We start from the raw sequence: 26172 nt of genomic DNA, 5'->3' as shown, positions 1-26172 counted from the left end.
AAGTACCGTGACACGTCTTATCGCAATGTGAATTTACATTCAAAATAAGAGAAAACAAACGACGCAACGTTAAAATGTAACACACACAGAAACGAACTATAATTATATAACAATGGCCATATTCCTGACTTGGTACAGGGCATTTTTAAAGGAAAACATGGTGGGTTGAACCTGGTTTTGTGGCATGCCAAACCTCGCACTTTTATAGCCATGTGAAATATAACATTAAAATGACAACACAACACCACAGTACTGTAATATAAATAAATTGGAGAACACAATTGACAAAAAATATATAACTGGCCTTTATAGTTTGTACTTATGTAACGTTGTAAAACAACTGTTCCGATATAAGAGATAAATAGTTGAAGATTAATATATATGTTAACCCCTCCATATAATTTATGAACCTGTTTCAAGTAAAAACCTGTAATTAAGGATTGCCTTGTCCGACTGATACACATTGCAAGTAAGAAACATAAGTTCTTATTTGAAGGAGGTTAATTAATAAAATAGATATGTTACTATTTTTATAATATCATAAGACATTGAATGGTTTAAGCAAACTGACCAAACTATTTGCAGTATCAAATATTTCAACTGAAAACGCTAGTAAACTGAATAAGATTGATATGCCGGTTTCACTGATTTGACACGGGCAATACAATTGCGGAAACAAATTTATTTAATGTAGGAGGTCAGTTGTATCAATTAAACTTGGTGAAATAAAGTAAGGAGAGTTGGTTTGTCTGACTGATTTCAATGAGGCAGATCAATAAAGTTGTCGATTAGGTTGGTTGAAACTATTGTCAAACCATTCGTATCATAATAGTATGCAATCCTCGTTTACAGTAGAACCGGTCCTTACAAATGGTTTAAATGGCAGAGATACAATTGAAATATAAAAACCAGGTAAGAAAAGTATGTGAATGCATGGACAAATGGAAAGAATCGGATGGTTTAATTGACACGACATAAGCGGTACAATTCAGTCAGTGCAATCAATGAAGTCAAATGAAATATTTCAAACCAGGTGAGAAAAGTTTGGTAATTGAATGATTGGAAAACGTCATAGGATCATGGGCGTAACAATTAAGTCAAATGTGAAAAATGTTTAGTACTTGAATGATTTGACAAATCAGCTGAAGGAAACTACTGTTCAAATTAATGTTATTGGCGGTACAGTTAGGTCAATTGAATAAATAAAGTCAAATGATATCTATCAAACCAAGTGAGAAAGATAAGTTAACTGAATGAATATACATATGTTGAGAATCGACTAGTTCAATAGTCGTGTCATGGGCGGTACACTTGATTCAATTGAATCAAAAAATTCAAATAAAATTACAACAAATCCATGTGGGAAAGGTTACTTAATTGAACTGTTAAACAAATTGAAAGATTCGGCTGGATTATTTGACATGATATGGGCGACACAATTATGTCAAATGTAAAATATCAAACCAAGGAGGACAAAAATTTAGTTACTGAATGATTAAAAAATTTGCAGAAGGAATCGGCTGTTTAAATTAATTGATATACGCGGTACAATAAAGTCAATGAAATAAATGAAGTCACATAAAATCTATCAAACCAGGTGAGAAACATTAGTTAACTGAATGAATAAATGAGCATATTTTAAGACAACGCTGGCTTAATTGACATGACATGGGCGGTACAATTAAACCAATTGAATCAATGAAGTCAATTGAAATCTATCAAAACAGGTGAAGGTGAAAAAAGGTTGGTTAATTGAATGATTGGACAGATGTGAAATATCGGCTGGTTGGATTGACGTGGCATGGGCTAGGTTAATCGAATCTATAAAGTCAAATGAAATACTTGTATACCAAACCAGGGGAGAAAGTTTAATTGAATGACTTGACTGGAATAGTGTTAATCTATCTGAATTCGAGTGTACGATGCAGATCAATTGAATCAAATAACTCAGATAAAAGAGAATGGTAAAAAAACAAATAAAGCGTATAAGGAAAAGGTGGATTATACTTAAGGGAATAACAACATGAATGTACCAAGTCAGGAATATGGCAGGTGTTTTCCATTAGTTTTAGCTTTTAATTTAGCCATTTGATAAATGACTTTCACTTTGATATCTGTACTTCTGTAATTTTACTTTAAACAAAAACTTCAATCAAAACTGAAAAAAGCAAAACACTAAATACGACAAAAATACCATTTACAAAACAAAACATAGACAACAAAGGACTACTCGACACACTAAACGCCATTAAGGGTGGTGGTGAAATTATGCATTAGGTCATTTAAATCAATTGCAATTTGTTGTCATATGAAAGGCAACAGTATTTAATCCATGTGCAAAAGGTACACATTTAGAATCCCGTTTGTTTAATGACATATTACACTATCAAGACAGCTAGTAAAGTTTCACTGACTTAACGGAGGCGTACAATTAAATTTTAAATAACAAATTGAACTAAAGAAATGTGTTCCTTTGACTGATTTAACAAGACAATAATAATATCAGTTCAACTTAATGTATCATTGAGATTAATTGAATCAATTAAGGCAATTGGTCTTGAACTTTAAAACAAATAAGCATGTGTTGGTTTGACTGTACTGCTCTTACAAAGGAAGTGCAATTTAGTCAACTGTTGTTGTTCTACTATAGAGATCGTTGGAGTCAGTTGGGTACATAGAACTCCATTGGACATGGTTTGCAGGATTGTCTAATATGATTGGTTGGATGTTAGTATGATGAATTTAATTGATTATATCTGTGTGATTCGACTAAATTGAATCACAGTTAAGTTTATCAGAATCAATCTTAACACTACACTATTGACATCTTCCATATAGGAACTGACAAACAAGCCAACACGGTATTTCAGCATATTCATGTTAAATTCATAATAAAATATATCGTAGGTTGTATGAGATTTCAACTATATTTTTTTATTATGACAGATTAATTCATAGAAATTCACTGAAAAGAAAACTCATTTGTAAATAAATCAATTTTTATCAAATAACAAAAGATTGCTGATAAATGAAAACTAAAAGAAAAAAACCCAACATCTGATACAAAAGCATTAAAGGGAACAATTAGGCGTCTTACCCCTTGTGGTTATTTTTTTTTTTTTATAAATGTTGCTCTGCTGATTGATCATTGGAAATCTGGCTACACTGTTGAAAACAAATAGCCGTAGCAAGGACGGCTTTCATAATATTCACAGAACAGAGTGATAGCCATGACTGATACTAGATAGCTTTTAAAACTCCCCTTAATTTATATAACTTCACAAAAAAGGGATATTTACAGGTCGGTTGAAATGTCCGATATAAAACCAGGTTTAATTCCCAATTTTCTATAAAAAGAAATGCCTGTACCATATAAAAAGGACATGTGGTATGATTGCCAATGAGACAACTATCCACAAAAGACCAAATTGACACAGACATTCACAGCTATAGGTCACCATAAGGCCTTTAACAATGGGCAAAAGCCATAGTCAGCTATAAAAGGCCCCGATCAGACAATGTAAAACAATTCAAACGAGAAAACTAACTGCCTTTTTTATGTAAAAAAAATGAACGAAACACAAATATGTAACACATAAACAAACGAAAACCACTAAATATACAGGCTCCTGACTTGGGACAGGTACATACATAAATAAAGTGGCGGGGTTAAACATGTTAGCGGGATCCCAACCCTCCCCCTATCTTGGGACAGTGGTATAACAGTACAACAGAAGTGTCATGTCAGGAATATGACTCGTTTTATGTGTTAACGCTTTTTATTTTGCCATTTGATTACAGATTTTCCTTTTCTAATTTTCGTTGGATTTCGGGATTTTTGTCATTTTACTTTTCAATTGATTATCAACAGAAGTAAAGATTCAAATGATATCAATCATTTCTACTTATATCTGTTTCGCTCTAATTTAGCAAGAAATCTGTGAAACCATAAAGATTAAACAAGCGATAAACATAAAATTTCTAAGTGAATATAGCCTACAATATGTAGTCTAATGAAGTTGCAAGGTATGATTGTAACCATTTTCTTTAGTTGAAGTACTTTTATATTAAAAAAATGTCTGCATGTTTAATTAGTTTGCATTTATGCATTTAGTTCCATCTTTTAGACAGATATCGCAACTTTCATCGTCTGTTTGTTTTAATACAACTTTCCTGCTACACATGTGTTTCTGCATTGCATTAAACATTCCAATAAAACTGGTAAAGTTGCATCATTTTGTTTCTTACTTTGATTTTATTAATATATTTTTGTAATTTAAATAAACTAAAACTTATCTTGCATCATCGGGTAGTTATTAACCATGGACATAGTTCATAATGTAATAATATCAAGATAATTATAATTAATTTTACTGGCTGACGTATAACAAACATATAGAATAATTAGTATGAGACATTGGGTTATTTGAGGTATCAAGTTTTGATCCCTGCTGTATAAATAACAGTGACTGTAATATTTGACTTGACATCGTTTTTCTAGTTTCCAATAATTACCAATCTGACAGTACACGATACTACAGTTTCAGCATTAAATATAATTTCTCAGATCTTTCTTTTCCGATAATTATATATTGTATACTTATAAACTATGAATATTAAATAAGTTATGACTTTGTTAAAATGGAGTAATCAACAGCTCCAAGGAAACGATTTGATTGGATATCTGTGAAAGCATTAGGAAACTTTTATTTGTTGAACGGAGCAATGACATCGATAAAGAAATGACATCAAGAGGTTTCCTACTTTAATTAGAGGTTATGAAATGGACATCAGTGCAAAATAAACAAATGTTTACCATTTATTATCGGTAAAAGTGAAAAGTTTCTGCAACTACAGAGTTACAGGTAAGTCTTTAGATATCAACAGATGTAAACTTTATTTTCATATATAACTTTCATGATAATAATTATATATAAATCGAGTAGATGCATGTTTCAAACAAGCAATTTATTTTTATAATATTTATTTTTATAAACTTATTTTCGTCACGAGTTAAAATATTGATGTTTTATCTGTCTATTTGCCAGCCCAGTAGTCAATACTTCTGTGTTCTCATTGATGTGTTCATACTTTTGTATTAACTGTTTACAATTTTTTTAATTTTTCAAATACTACTAATTTTCTGCAATAAATTGACAAACTGTATCTCTATTTGGCAAAACCTTTCAGAATATCAGGTCCTTATAGCCCTTCAACATTTAACTTCATTTGGCTTTTCAAATTTGTTTGAATTCAGCATTGAATGATGTGTCTTTTATAGACAAAGCGCACGTCTTACGTATGTATTGGTATGCTTGAATCTATTATGAGTCCATTTTACAATCGATATATTCACAACTCTGTAATACTGGTACTAAGAATATCAGATACTAGTATATAACGACAAGTTACACGTTTTCAATGTTTTTTTATGTGCACATATATATGTTCAATGTTTAATATATAAAATATTTTTTTTAAATGTGGTAATGACACTTAGATTATTTACTGATGATTAAAGTTGTATATTTGCGAGCTGCAGCATTTCAAATTTTATCTTTTTATGTACCTCTTTTCATGTTTTTCATCGAGTACATATCATAAATGCTAAATGTGATTTTAAGATTAAAATTTAAATTTCCATCGCAAACAAGTCTACACTGATATGTATGTTTACATAAATGTTAAATAAGCCATAGGCCACGTTGTTTTTTTTATCAGGGAATTCAAATCTTGATTCGTGGTTATGAGTCCAATATATTCTGTCTAATGAAATACACGGTCAACAAGAAATGAGCGTTAGAAGACTATCTGCCCGTCATTGATCTTTACAAATATGATGGTATTTACACTTCAAATTTTATCAACATATCTCAGATTAACAGAAAGTCTAGACACTACAAGGCTCTGTAGTACATTATGCTTGCATAGACAGCAAGTACGTGTCAACATTAACATATGAAGGAAGTTAATTTGCCATTATTGTCTATAACAATTTTAGATATAGGTATGCTTCAGATTCTTTCCGAAACAAATCTGTACCACCGATTCTATTTTAATTGACAAACTGCGTACGTTTTATAATCGTTTAGGTTTCAATATTCTTTTCGTGTGCGCCTTTTTACATCCTCTGATTAAAAAACAATTCTAAAAAAGGCATAAAGCGACTGTATCATTACTGATATCTTGTAAAATAAGGAAATCAAGTAAACACGAAGATAACCATACATTTTGTACAATCAAAAAGATGTAAACCGCAGAAAAGGCCACAAATTAAAACTCTGCCGATTACAACTCTTTAAATAAAAATCGTAATTGCATATCATGTACGTCATGTGATCATTCATATGTCGTAATCAAACTGACACAGAAAGAAAGAAAGACGACCAGAAGACAAACAGAAAACGATAGACTGGTCAACACAAACCCCATCAGGTCCTCCGAAAGGGTTAGTGGATCCTGCTTAATATGGTGTCCGTCGTATTTCTCATGTAAACACAAACCCGGTCAAATTTAGAAGGTCTCCTACGAGGATAAGATGTATTATCTAGACAGTTGGACTTTTAAAAAACATATTCTTATCTAACATAAAATATGTATAGAAATACACAGTTATGACATCACAATAACATCCAAAATGACTGATTGATTGTATTTTTTCAAATGCTGATTACTTAAACATTGAACATGGCAATTTTATGGCCATTTTTTACCCTTTGTAAACCTACTCCTTAATCAAATACCATAAATGCCAACTTTGTAATTTTTTGGAAATTGCTTTTGTAACTTTCTTCTTTTTATTCTGATCACTATTTTGTTTATTGTTTATGATATGAGCATATGAATCTAGAAATTATCAGTGCCGTCCTTAAGATTCTATTAAAATAAAATAGTATATATATATGAACTAAAAATGTATTTGATCCCGGGCCCGCATGGGATATACAACAAAGTTCGCTTAACCAATTCTATGATTCTATTTTGGTAATCGACTATAAATATCTTCTACAGAATACTGTTCCATGAGAACAATAAAAGTTATTTCGAACATTTCATATGTTATATGCTACATTAACTAAACGAATTCAGATTTTCAGCCACATTGCTCAGTGAACAGAGAAAATTTATGGAACAGTTTATAACTGAATTGGACTATTAAATCGAGCATCCGTGGCCCTAATGACAATATGAAGGCTGTTTAACAGACGTAATGTCCTTTTCATTAAAAACTTGAAAAATCTTAGTTTTATAGATTATATATGATGATTTCATTCTGATTTGAATTTCAGCATGACTAAACTGATTAAACTGAAACTGGAATTTGTCAAGATAAAATTTCGTTTTCTTTATTAAAATATCAATTCAAAATACCAAAGTAATGGCATTTTCTCTTAATTAACCCATAATTACATATAAAAACAGCTTCGTCTTATTCCGTCCTCCTTCGATTCGGCATTAAAAACCAATATAATTCCATACCATCATATTAATATATTTAAAAACAAAAAGGGGTAGCATTTACATATTGTACGATTGTGCTAGGATAAGAGGGGAAAATAACAATCTTTGCAAAAAGCCTACAACCCTCACTCATCTAACTAAAAGATAAAAGAAATAAACCTATTATGTTATCGTAGAAACTAAAGGCAAGTTTCATGATATTTCTTTTTCTCAGAAGAACAAAAGTATACGTATCCGCAGTTTGAGCATAACTGTAACAGATAGTAGAAAATAACTTGCTTAGTAATCTGTTGCATATGAAATCAGTGTTAATACAGAGAAAGGCAATATGGAAAGGTCTCCCTCTACAATACTAAATTGATAACCTTTATACGTTCATATCTATTTAGTAATTTTTCAAAATGGCATTTTCTTTTGTATAGATGTGTAAGAAATGTATTTGACAAAAGCTCTGGATATCGAATTACTTTATTGAATTAACTGTGAGTGATGTGAATACCATGTTGTAGGAGTAATCATAATGCATATAACACAAATCTTAAAAGGAATTAAATTTTCGTGTTAGATAAAACGTTATCATCTCCTGTGCCGTACAGTCGTCCATTACAATCTTTTGTAAGTTAAAATGTGAAGATATATGATAGCTGGTTCTTTTAGTACACTTTTCTGTGATATGTACACGTCAGATACATTATATTTAATGTATCCTCTTTAACATCGAAATATTTGTTTTATATCGGTTATTTTAAGAAATCAAAACTTTGGGACAGTTTAGTACTTTTCGTGATAACAGTACATTGTATTTAACGACCTTTACTGTTATATTTTACATAACTTGTTAATTTATATACGTAGATCGTTGCACGTTTTGTTTTCAATAAACCTTGGTAATAATTAATGTTCATAGTAACGAATCAAACCTTTACAAAGATTGTTTTCAGATCATGTACTCAGTCTGATGTATTTTTGCATTTTAAATGTGCACGTGGCAATATTGGCAATTTATTGGCATATTAATCTGGTAAGAAATGAAAGGTTAAGCTATGTTTTAGCTTGTTTGTAAGATTAATTATTTGATTGTCGATTTCAGCGATTGTCTGTCATTCTTTATTATATGGATGTTAATTAATGACTTCGACAAGGGATGGACAAGAGGTCCGTACGAGACATCGATTGGGAAAAATGTTTAATTTGCTGTCAGATTAGCTTTTATATGAGCATACACAACACTTCCTAGTTAAGTAAGGTTTGATTGTTTTATAGAATTATATCTAATGATAAATATGTCTGAAAGATAAAACAAAAAAGAAATCAAGAATACAGGTTGCAGGATTATTTTTTTACGTGATTCTGTTGACCGAATGATTTGACAAAGGGGTTATGTACCAAGCAATCTGAATAGAACTTTGTTTTCTCAAAAGATTTATCTTTTACCTATTGACAAAAAGATAGAAATTTCAAAAAACTTGAACCACTCAATGTATATGAATAGTTTCATTCGATATATAGCAGTTAGACAAACATATATATTTGATCACTGTGACCATTGTTTCTCCTTACTACTAGCACGTGATTAAAAAGTTCAGCTGACTCTTCAAGAGTTAATGTTCTTTATTCCTTTTATATTTGTACTTATTTTGAGAAATGAAAGACAAAACACGGATGATAGCATAGGTACAACGCAGCTGTAGAAACCTTGTTTAAAATACTGTTGATTAGTTGAAATTAAATAGACTTAAAATATCTTTAAAAAACAAATTATTGTTATGTTTTGAAGGAAAAAAATTTCATGTAGTTTTTTTGTTTGGTTTTTTTTTTTCGGGGGGGGGGGGGGGGGGGGTGGTTGAGAATTATTAACGTGCTGTACTGTCTTGTAAAGTACACTTTTTACTTGTACTTTCCATTGCAATATAAACAATGATTACAGACAAAGAAATGTACATGCACTTCAGCTGAAATTATGTTTGAAATCTAGAGTGAATTGTCTGGAAGCTGCACTTTTGTTACGTATTATTATTTGATCTTTTTATAGAACAACATAGACAGCTAGGATACATATGTTATCAAAATAAACGAAAAATGGAACAATATTTTATGACGAGTAAATTCATATTTCAATATCTGAAATACAAGTTGCATGTAACAGTTGATTTGAGGCATGTCGTTTATATTTCAGTGTCTTCGCTAGAGCAATTTACAAAATATTAATTATTCTCCACTTTATAAAGTACATTGTGCTGTCATATGTGTTATCGGTGTTTCATCATTTCGTGTCCGCATAACAATACTTGTCAAAGCTAAAAGCAAATTATTTATCTTTATTTTTAGAGATACAGTTTAGCAATGAGATTTGAATGGTTCATTTGTAAAACTAGATAATTGATAAACATGCAAAACAGATATATGTGACTGATAAAACAATTATATTTAATTAAACAGTAGTCTAATCTAATTACAAATAAAGGCTAATGTGTTTACCTCCCATTACCACTGATGTAATTTGTTTTGGGTGATTAATTGACGTCGAGAGGTTGTCTGTGATGCCATGCAGAAAGCATGCAGCTGAAATGCTATATACATTTTGTAGATATTTGCTAGCATAAAAGAATCAAAGGTACCAACAGGCTTGTAATTTGATACGTCAGACGCGTGTGTCGTCTACATAAGACTCATCAGTAATGTTCAGATCAAAATAGCTAGACAGCCAACACAAGTACAAAGTTGGAGAGCATTGAGGACCTAAAATCCTGAAAAGTTGTGCCAAAGGTATTCTATGCCTAGGATATGAAAATCCTTAGTATTTCGGAGTCTTTCATATACTAGTATATTTTTAACATTTAACAAAACTAATGATCCACATATTACATCAATTGGTTTATTTATTATTTTTCAGCATTATCACCAGTATTGCTGGTGTAATGTTAATCCGGCTTTGACTCTACTTGTTTTCTTTTTTTAGTTTATAATCCTTTCAAATTTTTTGTACTCGTTTCCATAAACACAGATATTGATATATAAAATCGTCATAAAATTCATGAAATATTAGCCACTGGAAATGAAGCGGCCAATAATTGACCATTCTTATTCTAAATGGAATTCTAATGTAGCAAGGATGTCTCTTTATTGTCATTAACTTATTCTCTTAAAACTGTTTTCTTGTTTTATTGAAATATATATCGTATAATGAGGTCTGTCTCTGTCAAAATAGTTTTGGAATTCGTTAAATTAACTGCTAAGTTTCCGGAATGAACATTGTCATTTATATGCTTACAATACAATTATATTAAACGCCTGTGGTTCTGTGAAAAGAACATCAAAGACAAAAATAAGAATAAGATTACTACCCAACAAATAAAAGTCACTTAGTTTAATTTGCGACATTACTTGAAGTCTAAAATAACAGCAGAAAGGAGACAACAAGAATTGATTAACGTTTTGCTAATGATGCAGGTTCGAGTATGATAAAGTAAGAGTTATAAGTGCTGTATTTAGTACATGTACATCATCTTTATAAGAAAATTAAAAGTGCAAAACCTATTGGCACGCGAGAGGTTTGAGTTTTGTGCACTTATATACAAATAAAAAAACACATATTATTTTAGTATCGATTGCAGTGGTCTTATTATTGTTTTGTCATTTGAGTAATGTTTTGTTGTTTACTGATTTGTTGTATTCACAATTATTTTAAGACTGGTTGGTAATTGTTAAGACTGTTTTCTGTAATTTAAATCGCATGTTAAACTCTTTTTGTCCTGTATCTCAGTGACATATACCACATGCCTCCATTGATTAAACTAATCTTTATTAAAATTGGTTGATGCCACAAAAGTAAAAGAGATCGTTTGAATATATGTATTGTTAAAGATTTTTTAATTAAAATTCCGTCAAGAGATGAACATCCAGGTCCTTGAAATTAAATGTCATTGGAAAAACTATGCTAATACATGTACTTGACACCAATGATTCCACCTCTTCTATCTGCAAACTTGGGTACAACGTTTTGCATTTTCGACCGCCATAATGTGGATTCAGTACAACATTTCGAATCACCAAAAGAGTATAGTTTACATTACAATAATGAGCTATTGTATTAAAATGGCACATAGAAGTTATAAACAGATTATATAAATGTATTTACATTGTGGCATAAGTCAAATTTATTCGTTCAGTGTATGTTCACTTGTGTGAAAATATGTCTTTTGGTTGAGTTAAGCCATTTCAATTGATATTTTAAATTGTGACTTTCTATGTTTTGATACTGTAATATTATTTCAGATAAGGGTGAATGTTGGTACCTATCAAACCGTGTAAACCCGCTGAATTTGTTTGCGCCTGTCATAACTTAGGAATCGGATGTTCAGTACAGTTGGTTCATATATGTTTCTCGTTTTATCGGTTTTTTTTGTATAGACTATACCGTTGGTTTTCCCCTTTGAATGGTTTTACGCTAGATATTTTTGGGGTCCATTTTGGCTTGCTGTTCGGTGTGAGCCAATGCTTCGTATTGAAGAACTCACTTTGACCCTAAACATGGTTTTCTTTACAAATTGTGACTTTGATTGAGACTTGTCTCATTGGCACTCATACCAAATCTTCTTATACCTATTTATTCATTGCACATTTAAAGTTTTTCGTAATGTGTTCCACACTTTAAGATATATTGTTTTCGTAAGCTATAAACATGAAAAACCAGACCTACGTTACTCATACAATTGTCTAAACAAAAAAAGCGTCATAAGATATATGATATATGTGGTTTTAATCAATTATTCATAGGTCAGCAGTCCGACAGATTACCAATTTTAACTATAAACGCAGCTTTTAGAACATCATGCAATAAATAGCCTAGCATGCACAAAATTACAACTTGTATGTGTGGGGAAAGGGTTATGATAATTAACCACATACGAGGATAATAATTTTGCTTGAATTAAGCAAAAATTAGCCTAGCTTTCACATAATTACAACAAGTTGTTGGGGGAAGGTGGTTTATAAGTAATATCAAAGTGGAAAGGGTGACCTATAATTGTTAATGTCTGTGTCATTGTGGTCTCTTGTGGATAGTTGTCTTATTGGCAACCATACCACATTTTCTTTCTTTATATTTAGATCAATAGAAATATACAGATATTAGTCAAACCGTATTTTATATAAAAGCGATTGTGTTTCCTGAGTGACCATACCCAAGCAATCACCAAGTCTATAGCTCTGGAGCTTGCACTTGTTGATCAGGGAACTTAGTCATTTACAATTAAATGTCAAGAATTTACATTGAGATAGAGTCTGACGAACATGTAATTATAAGCCGGTTTGTGTCCAGTTAATTCCTTATATTGACCCGAATAATTAAACTTTGAACGAATATACAGGGGTAATTATACTGTAAATAAAAGTTAATAGTAATTATATGTTCCTGCTTAAGAATAAAAATATTTGTTCTACTTCTCTATTTGGTTTGAAGTCTATATATAAAGTCAACCAAATGTTAAACATAGAGAGAAATTGTCAATGAATTAATGAAATAAAGTGTAAAAAGGAGACATTGTAAAGTAATATTTATTACTGGCTGTTCGTCTCTCCGAAGAAAACAAAAATATATAGTAAAAGTTTATTGATGCAATAGCAAATTTTAACCATTCTGGTAATTAGCAATAGTTTGATTTATTATGGTAAAAGCAAAAGAAGTATATAAAGACGAAATGTGCGTCGATGTCACGCCACCAATTTTACCAAACAGAATCAAAACCATATACATAGGACTTATATACTGTTGTTGGTTTTACTAAAACTAACCCCCTGAAAAATGGATAAATCAAAGTTTTAGCGAGTGAAAGATATAGTTAGACCATTGTGAACCCAAATTTACTCCGTCATGAATTTGTGTTAGTAAATTTTGATAGATATGCTACCAACTACATAAATACCAATGCGGAGATCTGCCGCGATCGCTAATATTTCACCAATAAAATATATATCCACAGAGACCGTAGCAACGATTTGACGCCATACGGGCCCCTGCTGGACATAATTTTTATTATATTATGCATGTACAAGGTTAAGAGAAAACCAGAGTGTTATTGCAATCGTATTTAATTACCTGTCGCACATTGTATTTGCAAGAAAGTGAATATGCTGAAACAAAACTTTAACAAATGTTCTATGGATGATTAGATTAAACTTTTTCAGTCTTATCCTGTGAATGCCTATTGTGTATCGTTACGGAATTAATATTAATCTGCCTCTTAAAATGAAATGGGAGTTATGCATAATAATGCCTCCAAGGAAGTTATGTGAAAGTCAGGCTTAGTTTGTTAAATTGCCCGAAAATATCTGAAGAGCATGTAGGTTAACACAATTTTCAGAAGTGATTAAGTGTGCTCTTCAACATTGTTAAAAGTATGGTAGAATGAGTCTTATCTAAGAATAAAACAACTTCAATTTAGGCTATACATATTTCAACATTGTATCCTTTTGAGAAACCATGAACATTTAAACACAAACTTAGTTCTCAGATATATTTTTGGCGTTGGACTTTCTGTACAAGACCTCGGGACGATGTCTTTAGCGTTGTTGACCTTCGTTAGTGTAGTAGAGAAGATCAAAGTTTGTTAGATTCGCGAATATTTGTATTTGGATTATATTTCTAGGACGTGGGAGCATTGTCAGTATTACTTATTGCATGCATTGTTAACAGATTGATCGATTTAAGGTGGGGAAAAAATGGAGAGAATTATCATTCCTACATTTCCACAGTACACATATAAATCTAAATATACAAAATTAATATCTTGCATCTAAATTTTTAATCATTCTTTTAGCTTTATTAATAAAATTTGAACAAAACTGTTACATTATACATTCTTTTGCTTGAAAAATGAAGATGATACAAACAGGGTAATCTAAAATAAAAGTGACAAATAACATCATTAACAAAAGCAAAATCAATCGAAAAGATAAACAACTATTGACAAATCTCTTTACAGAACCTCACCAGAAACAGCATGTTTTTGGGAAGCAGACCCTTACCCCCACAGCGATGAAGCTGCCAGCAAGTTCATTAAAAAGCTTCTACTTTACTTTTGTCTGACCTTATTTTAATTGGGAACCGACCATTAACAAGTTACAAAGACGTTGACAGTACTTGTGAAACTATTTTGATTATAAAATCCTACTATTATTAAGTTATCTTTATACTAATTTCTTGTCATGTTAATGTTTCCCTTTTTACAGCCAATATAGTCTAGGTTCCTGGTCTTTTATAGTCCCTGGTGTGTTATTTTCAAATATTAATGTCTTCTGTTGCATAGGTCTTCGTCTACAGAAGATTCAATTAACTTCATTTCGAATTACCTTTTTAAGTTTGAAATCATTGCACTCGTACTATTACATATTGTTTATAGTTCACTACTCCATGTGCTGGTGTCAATAAATAATTCAAATCTGATTTGATTAATTGTACTTGCAGGTGTATTTATCTTAAAAATCTATAATTGTTTTCTAATGGAATTTATGGTTTTTCTTCTAGAACGTGAAAAAATTCACAAATTTATTTATCACTAGGAGATTGCAATCAGCTGGATATCAGATTAGTGGAAATGTTCACCTAAAATAAAATCCTAATTGCCCTTATTAATTTAATATAACTCCTTATGCTTAGAATTGTTCAACAGAAATAGTTCGAATAAAATACATGCGAAATTAATATGTAGTGTTAACGTAGGTGTTTCAAAGAAAATTGAAAGTAAAACCTTCCGATTTTTTTTTGCGTTAAGTACTTGTACTTAGAAATGTTAATAATAGTCATATAGTTCTGTAGCAAGAAAGTTGTCTGAGCGCGGATCATCTAATTGCATGCAATAGTTTCATTAACTGCTGTGTAGGAAAACTTCCGTAAATACCATGTTAGCTAAGGATTAGGCGGCACAGAGTGTCAAATGATAGGAAATTATTCCACGCTTAATTTAATTCTTTACAAGTAAAATTTACAATGTATATTTGAAGGTTGCAATTTGTCGAAAAACAACATAAATATACAAAGAAATTACAAAAGACATGTAATAGACTTTAAATCTTATTTTTGAACATAATATATTGTCGTTTCGAAACGTAACTAAGTGCCAACCCATTAATTTCCGAAAACAACGTGTTCGCATTTTTTCTGCTTTTGTAAGAGTATTTGTTTTGTTTTTTTAATTTCTTTCAAAAGTTAAAAGTAAATTTCCTGATATTGCGATTCTGTAAGTGTTCGATTTTTAATTAAGGTTTGTTTTCAGTTGTTTGCCTGTCAGTCTTCTTATACAACTTGACACACGATTTAAATTATCTAGTATAGTTCGGGAGCTCGTCCGTCATTTAAACATAATTGATCCTTGAAATGTCTAATTTGTTAAATTCAGTATCGGTGACGTTTTCTGAGGTGACATGATGCCACTGTTGGAGGGGGGTATCAACTGCCCAGTAGTCAGCACTTAAGTTTTGACTTGAGATATCATTAATATGTTCATCATTATAAATAAACTGTTTACAAAATTAATCATTGGATTTTTTAAATACTAAGGCTTTTCTACCTCACGAAGAGATAACCTTAGCTGTATTTGGCAAACATTTTAGGACTTTTTTGTCCTCAATGGTCTTCAACTTCGTACTTTATTTGACCTTTTTAACATTTTTCATCCGAGTGTTGAGTTGTTTGTAGACGAAACGCACGTCTGTCGCAAATATAACATTTCAATCCTAGCTGGTATCTTTGATAAGTTTATTTTTTCTTTGTCTTGTGTAAATGGTATAATGAAATTTTATAAAGCATCGGTGTATCTTACTGTCTATATAGAAAAAGATTATGAACAAAGACATTCCCCTACACATGTATTACAATACACTAGATGGCAATGTCCACCAGTCAATTTAAACAATTCGCTTTCTGCGGGTTTCAAATTCAATTTTTTTCCAAAACAATTCTTCTTCTGAACACTTAACTCTACGAATTTGGAAACCCATGAACATGTATCTTTTACTTAAACTACGAGAATTGACACGAATAAAATACTTTTCAAATTATGCTTACATCATAAAAAGGGATGAATGGTGTGTATTATGTTGGCATATTGACACGGTAAAAAAAGGTTGTATAGTAACTACGTAAATGTTTTCTTTAATCATTTGAAAATCATTTCTGTTCTGATATGACCTTCTATCACAAGTCATAAGTAAAACTTCTGGATGTTTAGTTGTTGTAAAATCACAAATAGAAAATGAAATAAAAAGTAAAGTAAATTATATCGTATATAATCCCAACGCAGCTGTATGTAATTTTGATTAAATCGTTTCTATACCTCGTGTCTGTTTCTCCCATTTATCAATTTAGATCTGTCTTAATGAAATAAATCAAACCAGAAAATTCTCTATACTACAAAATTACCCCCGACTCTCTTTGATGGTGAGCAATTATATTAAGTCATAAATATGAAATAACAAGTTCTTTTCAACCAATGAAAGGAAAGCAAATGTTTTAAAAAATATTGTGTTTATTATTTTATAATTATCAGACGTTTGTGATTATATTTTTTTCAGTACACAAATTGTTTGTGATTCATATCAGTTGACTTCCTAAAAAAAATCTATTTTCTTTCTTAATATGACAACCCTTGAAAGTGCATTCCACAGGAAGGAGACATATAAGGGGTAATAAACCTAAAAAACTGCGACACGAAGTTAATACAGTGATAAATGGTAGTGAAATACATTATAGTGTTATTGCTACTGATGGCCTTATTTCCTTTTCTTTGGTTTTAAAATTGCATGTTAAATTCGAGTTATCTCCATCTTAGGTTCGTGATGATAAATAAGAAGGAGAATTTCCTATTACGTCTTTAAATTCTTTCAATTTCGGATGCTTTACGGAAACTACTCCATTGAAACTGCCATAAAACATGTGGCCTATACATTAATTACAACACTAATAACATCAACTTAAATTTATAACTGGATTTAATTTCAGATTACTTTTGCAAGACAGGTCAATTGGTCATAACAAAATCTCATGTGATCCTATAAAAAAAAGTATAAGTTATATAGACAATCAGTTTCCTTACATACGGTTACCTATATCACGCAATATTAACCTAATCGAGTTAAGAACATCGGTAAACTACCATTACCTCTTATTTATAGACCTATTCGGAACATTTTGTCTGTTAATCAAAGTAATGAAATACGTGATCATTTATGCGGACTTTATTTCAAATGAAAAAAAATCTATAAAGAAAAACATTATGGTGTATAAATTTTGTTCATTTCACATACCACCACTTGCACATAAACACAATGAGAGTCAAAAAACTGTATACGATTTTACTATTCTCTTTAAAATTTATTTTACATATATCGATCATTATGTATTGTACCTCTTTTCATATGAATTCCCTGATTGTCCACATACAGGTTGAGTGTTTTTTTTTATGTTAGCTGGTTCAGCCATACATGAACTCTTTGCAAGCTATTATATAAGTTTAGATATAAATTGGTTGACAATATACCCCTGTCTTTTCTTAAGTCAGTTCTATTTCACTCATACGATGCTTGAAATGATTCTAGGAAATGCTGGTGTTGCTTTTAAAATATGTATTTATGTATTAAACAAAGGTTTTATTGATATTAAGGTCTTCTAAACAAATTTAATGGATTATAAATTGAGCACACTCAATTCTATATAAAATATTAGTTAGATATGATATAATTGTTAAGTCTTATTAGTTAGGTAATATTCTAGAAAAAGAGGACGGGGTTGTGGCTATGACAATTGGAACATTATTATTCGTCTGAAGAACAAATATGTCATTTCGCTCAATCAACTCCGTAAAAGTATCGTTTGATTTTTACTTTACCACTTGAAAATATTGGTTAACAGATTTTTTGTAAGCATCAAACCTCTAAAAGTGGAAAGTTAAAGTTAAACATTTTAGTAGAACATGCTCGTCATTAATTTTAAGGCAAGTGAAAGTGCTTTATTGCTATAGAGAGTAACAATTCATTTTTACAATGCTAATAGTACAAGAAGACCCTGTTCCCAAACAAACTGTGATAGCGTAAACCGTTACCATTGCGGTACAAGTACTTTAAAGCAATGACAATTAAGTTGATGCGTGTTTAAAAAATTTCAAAAAAAGTTTAAAAGGCTTTTTATTGGTAGTTCAGAAACAAATCATTTATTCCAAACGAATGTGCATTTATCATTTAATGTCGACATCGAAAAATCATCTATTCATCGAATGTTTAACTAAATTGAATTTTTCGATAGAAAACGATACCAATAAACGAATAACACGTCGTTCAGTATTTACTAATGAAGATTTATTTTTCATAACAGCAGGATGTTTACAATATATCAAATGAACTATTATTGTTTTGTATCTCAATTAAAAGACTTATTTATTTCTTTGATTTTTAAACACATGTGTGTCCATATGGTATTTATCTTTCTGGATTTCAAGTTGCAATGTATTTATTTCCCGCTAATTGTATTAAACACAGATTAATAGGAAGAATGATTTCATTAACAGGAGTGTTGCATTATATATCAATAAGATATAGGTATGAGTACATTTGAAGGATTGTCTAGAAATAAGACTATTAACGACACTGTATTATTCTTAAATCCTTTCTGTAAGACATAAATAGAACGTCGACAAAACAGGTACTTAACATGAATTAGATGCACACAGTCTCTTGGACAAATTCTTCCAAAAGTACAATTTTTTTTGCGAACGGAAGAAAAACAAAATTAAACTTCAGCAAAAACGGTAATGAATACATATGAACAAAAGGATAAAGGGACAAATATATACAATTGCCAAATTTGTGTTAGAAAAGAAATATATGCTTTTAACACCTGCTTAATAAAAACCAAAAAAATGAAAGTGTAAAATGATGCATGTATGAATCACATTGGTATAGTTGACTCCACACATGACAAACATCAGATTTTCAATCGTTTTCTTAATTTCTTAAAATACCCGGAGCGTATCATCAGCTCATTGTAGTTAGTGTTCAGTATTGACATTACGTATAACATGATTTTATAAACACTTTCGTTGATTAATTAAGAAATTACAGAAATACTAAGCTCCAACTCCTTCAAGCAAAAAAAAAAGGCAAAAAAAATAAATAAATTTGGCTATTCTCTTGAAGTCCCTTTGATAAACATTCAGGAATAAACAAAAAATAAAACGAAATGAGCTGATTGGTAGACTACCATACTATTCAATAATATCTTTGGCAGAGGAAAAAGGCTAACAACGCACCACCAGTAAGTCGTTACAAGTGTTATTTTTTTAATACCGCAGTCCCACTAGGCCACGATCGCACTACGATTTGTGAAAAAATGCAAATTTTGATTTTAATACGATCTTGTATATCTCAGTAAGGTCGTATCGAGGTCGTGTTGAGGTCTTTAAGCAATCGTGGTGCGGTCATGGCGACATCAGGTCCTAATAGAAGCGTAGTGAGAGCGCACTAATGTCGCTGTACCATTGAAGCGAGAGCGTAGCGAAAGCGTGAGTCTTTTCGAAGAGACTGCACTACGATCTCATAGCGACGCTATTACGACCTCACTACAACCATCACGACTCATCGCGACCCAACTACGTTTCGACTACGACTATACCCCGTTTACACCACGCTGTTCAAGACCATAGTACGATTCTAGCACGCCCTTGTCGTCTTCATTGCGCTCTTCTTACGACCCGACTACGTTCATAATACGACCATCATTGGCATTGTCATTTACACATAAAAGATATTACTAGTATATATCTCCAGGTTTTGTTTGTCTGTATGTATATCTTGTCCATTTTCTCTAATGCTTCTCGTTTATATAGATTAGACCGTTAATTTTCCTGTAAAATTGGCTTCATACTAGTATTGTTTGGGCCATTTATATATCTTGCTGTTCGGAGTGAGCCAAGGCTCCTTGTTGAAGACCGTAACTTGACCTATAATGGTTTACTTTTATAAATTGTTACTTGGATGGAGAGTTGTCTCATTGGCACTCATACCACATTTTCCAATATCAATTGACACATCTGTGTCATCTCTGTTATCGTTCACTACAATATCGTCATTTGAGCTTTATGGACCAGCAAAAGGTTGTAACTTAGGTTGCATTGGTCGGTCCGCAATCTCTGCTTGATCAGGATTCGTTACTATCAGAGCTCCCTCTGCCTGTACATCAACCCCTACCACCACACCCAGAAGTATTCCAGAAGATTTTGGTAGCATGACTGCATTGTTTCCGAGACTTCTATGTCTTTATCAGAAATTGAAGGAATGGAACACAATTTTGACGGTGTAATATCGCGGTATGAACGTAGTATAATCGTGGTAGAAACGTACAGGAAAAGCGTGGTAAGATCGTGTTGCAATCGGATCACTCGTGGTATGGTCGTAGAGAGAACGTGATGACCGTAGAAATATCTTGATAAGCGAAGTGAGTTCGCAGAATAAGCGCGATGAGAACGGGGAATAATCGTGGCGGGATCGTTGTAGAAGCGTATTGAGAACGTATTAGCTTCGTGAAAGCAACGAAAATTTAAATTTTAATGCCGGTCATACTGCGACCTCACCACGATCTGAATTTATTTTAGATCGCGGTGAGCGTTGTGCGATCGTGGTCTAGTGGGACTGCAGCACCCTAATTCCGACCGGATGACAGTAGGCCAGTTTGATCGTACAATGGAACAAAATATTAAAAAACAAATAAATACTAAAATCCATATTTGGACCAGAAGTATAAAATGGTGCTGAGAAAGTATGAAAATGATAGAATTAATTTTTTGTTGTTGTTTGACGTTGAATGGCAAAAATGCAATGTTCAGGGCGAGAAAAGATTCTATAAAGTTCAACAGGGGAATCCTACAGAATGAATTGTTTCTTGGTCTTGATCAAGATAATTGTGTGATTCTGGTCAACATTATAAGATTAATTTTCATCTTTTAGCTACGCGGGATAAATAAAAAAAAAGTAGAACAACAACAAAAAAACGAACTCCAAGAAAAATTCAAATCGAAAAGTCCCTCACCAAATGGCAAAATCAAGAGCCCAAATACATCAAATGAATAGAAAACGGCTGTTCAAACATGAAGACAAATAAATAGATATCTTATTTGTTTTTCGTTTATTGTTTTGTCATAAATCAACTGTGTCTTTTTTAATAGATAAGTGATTGTCAGAAAAACGTACAAGTGTGTTTCTCTCAATTTTGGATTGTAAACTGAATTTGGTTTTTTTTCTCAATCGATTTAAGACTTTTGAACACCGGTATACTCTGTTGCCTTTACTTGGCACTGCTGAATGTATAATGGTCAGGTTTAATCAATGTTTTGACAGTGGTCAGGTTTTATCAAGTGTGGTTATAGTGAAAATGGTACTACTAAATGTTGTCTTTGTCTTAAATCAGAAAAAATGCGTGCAAAATGTTGTCTTTGTCGTAAATAAGTACAACGTGCAACAATTATTGGTGTCCTCTATTTTAAAACATTACATAAAACAACAAATAATTGTTCAGTTTAATGCTTGTGAAATTGTGAAATGATTCAGTTGAATGAATTAACTCAAAATAGCTATCAAAAGTACCAGGATTATAAAGTTATATTTGCTTTAGTCAAAACTTTCAATGGTTAAGTTTTTTGTATATATTTCATGTAATCTTTTCAGGCATTTATAAAAGTTTTTCACTTTTTCAGTGTATTTTTAAAAAGTGCTTTAAAATATCGGGCAGCATACAAAACTGCTATATAAGAAATGCCTAAGATGAAATTTGCCATTAATAGTGACTACTGATAGCAAAGGAATAAATCTGCAATACGAGGGGCATAGTATTTAATGGTAATATGTGTTACTGAAAAGGGTACAATGACTATACATTAATGAATGGAAATACTTTGCGACACATTAATGAGTGATTCTAGTGTAATATACCTTAATTAAAAATGTTCAGAACCAATATAACAAAACATAATGATTGTGTAAAGAACTATAACTGAAGCTAGTATATCCAAAATGCACTTTTAAGATTCGCGTTTAAGGTCTAGAACCCGAATGAGTTGGAACTTTTAATTGTGTATAAAATGACAAATTCAACCGTTGAAACAACGATACAAAATCCTAAATGTGTAAAACTTATCAATTTAGTATTAAGCATAAATACGTTTAACAAAATGACAAAATACTGCACTAAGGATACTTTTTTAGCAGTCAGTACACCCCGAACAAATATATATTTACTGATAAATTATTTGTTTTGCTTCTTTTCTAATTTTTACATAAAATATCCCATGCATATTCGGGATGCTGCTTTAAAAAGCAAGTATAATTTACATACATAATTTCGTGCTGTAAAAGTGCTTTTTGGATTACCCTTCATCAGGAACAGTTTGAAGTAAGGTAATGTTGACATTCGATTACTGCTCAATTTGCACATAATATAGAGCGAGACAAATTCAATTGTCCCATTTCCCCAAATGTTAAATAGTTATAATTGGGTTTAGAAGTAATTAAAGCGAATTTCGTTTACATCTTTCCAATTATATGTGACCTTGTATGTTTTTCGGTTCCAAACAAATAGGAGTGTTGTGTAGACTTCAAATAGATTTTTTAACATGTTAGACTTATACATGACAACTTAGTGCCTTCTTTTTCTCGTTAATTCGATAATTTACATTCGATAATGATAATTTCGAAATTGGAGAACTGCATTTATGAAATTTAGGGATGAATGGAAATACCAATCATAAAATAAACTGAACACTTGGCAAACAAAGAAGAACCAAAGACAAACAACAGTAGACAAAACATATTCTGTCTTTTACAACATATCATTTCTGTGTACACTTTATCTTGTTTAGAAGTATTGATATAAATAAAGGCAACAGTAGTATACCGCTGTTCAAAACTCATAAATCCGTTGACAAAAAACAAAATCGGGGTAATAAACTGAAATCGAGGGAAACGCATTAAATATAAAAGGAGAACAACGACACAACACTACAATGTAACACACACAGAAACGGATCAAGCATCAGACAAAATCCCACGAGAATAACAAATATAACATCAAAACCAAATACATGAACTTGGGATATACAAGTACCGTGACACGTCTTAACAATTTCTTTTACAGAACCAGAGACATATAATACAATATCATATTCTCTAACGGAATATACCCATACACACATGTAGTAAACTGATAAATAGAAATGTCGGACACATTTATATCCACTTAGCTAATACCATAGTGGGAGTTCCGGAAAAAAGAAATCACTTAAATTTTCATTAGAGAATATAATCACACTTGTGAACATTTATTAGAAATCTAAAAGTACATTTGTGCTGAATGTCAATTGATACCAGAATAAATAGGGACACTTGTCATCCCTGTAATGTAATTTCTCGTTAGTAATTAAACTTCTTGGAAGGAAAGTTCTTTTTTGGAAGATCACTTTTCTCTGTAGGCGCATATTTCCATTATGTTTTTTGTTAAATAATTGAATACATAAATGGCTGTGTTCGACATTGTGCCATGTATAAAAGGTGTTATTTGGGAATGAGTGACATATATATAATCAGTTTTGATCCAAAGTAGATAACATGTAATATTAATACAGCAAGGAATTTGACATTTTCTGGTGTATGATCCATAAATTGAGTATGAATACGGAAGTACGTAGATATTTTAGTTAACAGGCAAAACCTTGCCTATCACCGCAAACGTTATTACTAAAAAGGATATATTGCTTAAGATCAATCATGACACGACATCAAAAAGAGTTCTGAAAACTAACACATACGAAAAATGTTTTAAACCTCAATGGTGATCCATTTCAGGCACAACTTAATTATTCTAACAAAAATCTGATTAACTTTTATATTAAACAAAATCATTTTAAAATGGTAGAAACCATCGGATTACTTTGTGGCTTCATTATATAGAAATTGAAATAAATGTGGGTATTTTTTTCTTCAATAGACAAGGAGGTGGGTTCAAGTCTTTTTCTAAAATCCTTACAAATGGTTACGTCTTATCTTGTTTTCTTTATTAAAAAGACGGACTTTAAAGTATCCCAACTATACCATTATAATTACAAAAATGAATAATTGAAAACATCTTAAATGGCTGTATGAAACCTTTATCAAATATCAACCTAATTTTTAAGGTCATTCTCGAACTTCCAACTTGTAATAATTAAATATATTGACGCTAGTTTGTAGACATCGGAGAACTTGTAAGACTGTAAATTATCGTTATCATTTCGAGAAACCCCAAAACTATCTAATTATTAGCAATATACACATTAACTAAAACCATAGGAATGTTTTCTGAGGGGTCGAACAAATGTCTTCTTAACGATGCTAATGTTAATCATTTAAATATATCAACGGAATGTAAATTTCTATGGGAAGGGTCATAACAGTTGTCATCCATTCGTTTGATGTGTTTGAGCTATTGATTTTGCAATTTGATTAGAGACTATCCTTTTTTCAATTTTCCTCCGAGTTCAGTATATTTGTGATTTCACTTTTTTTCCAGTAGTGGAATATCACATCCGCATCCCGTTTCATTTTAAATAGAAAATATGGATAGACATATGCCAAAAGATGTTTGAAAAGGGAATGCATGAAAGAAATGAGGCGATCTCTGTCGATTTTTTACATTATCTCCTAATCAATTCATATTCTAAAGAATATTATATTTTTTGGAAATTAATTATATACTTCTTGTAACTATAATATTTTGACTTTGTTACATTATTTTCATTCGGAACAGTAATCCATACCTCTAGATTTATAAAATGATTTGTATATATATGTACTTGCCATAACACAAAATGTATTATAAATTTAAGTACTACGTACTTCATACCATGCATTTTTAGTGAAAAGCAATAGTATCTAAAACTAAAACTTTAATCTCAATTGTAATCTCCTTTTCTGATATTCATTAATAGTGAAGTATCCTTTTCATAAAATCATGAAAAAAACTTAGTTAGTTTCATAAATGGAGCACACGGAATACCCGTAAAACACTTGCCCATGTCGTCAATGTCTTTAGATCTAAATAAACAAGTTCACGTATTTTCACATTTATCTCTTCGGATTGTTCGTAATGATTCTCCTTTTGTTTTCACTCCTTCGGTATGTTCAGATGACAGCAGATTTTTGTTGGCGGACATCCGGAAGAATAGCTTTTACCATTTTTCGGCCCTGTTGTCAGCTTATTTTGTATATGCTTATATTTTAACGGGTAATTTGCTACTGCTGGTGGAATTGTTATTCCCCGAATGTATCACAAGCCCAGAAGACAGCACTTCTGTGTTGACATGCATTGTCATTGATATGTTTTATTTGACCTTTGTATTTTTTATTTATTCGAGCGTCATTGAAGAACCTTGTAAACAAAAGGCGCGTCTGGCATAAATTAAGAGTTTCAATCCTGGTATCTATGATGAGTGTATTTAAAACTACAAGGTCGATGCCACTGTTGGTAGAAATTTTTCAGAAGGGTTTTACCAGCCCAGTAGTCAGTACTTCTTACTGACATGAATAATCATTGATATATATGGTCATAATTATACATTTATTGTTAACAAAAGACATATTTTTTTAAATACTAAGGTTTTTATACCTCAGGAATAGATCTCCTTAGTGGTATTTGAC

General features: G+C 31.3%; 1 protein-coding gene across 1 annotated transcript in view; it reads left to right on the top strand.

The window, feature by feature from the left end:
- Positions 1 to 4534: 4534 nt before the first annotated feature.
- The window catches only part of LOC134713733 (arg8-vasotocin receptor-like), a 38060-nt gene continuing 16422 nt past the window's right edge, over positions 4535 to 26172 (top strand). The window contains exon 1 of the mRNA XM_063575023.1: positions 4535 to 4865. The gene's annotated coding sequence lies outside the window, so the exon portion shown is untranslated. The remainder of the gene's footprint in view (positions 4866 to 26172) is intronic.

The sequence above is a fragment of the Mytilus trossulus genome, chromosome 4 (genome assembly GCF_036588685.1).
Source record: "Mytilus trossulus isolate FHL-02 chromosome 4, PNRI_Mtr1.1.1.hap1, whole genome shotgun sequence".
In the NCBI taxonomy this organism is placed as follows: domain Eukaryota; kingdom Metazoa; phylum Mollusca; class Bivalvia; order Mytilida; family Mytilidae; genus Mytilus; species Mytilus trossulus.
This window is presented reverse-complemented; position numbering and strand designations above follow the sequence as displayed.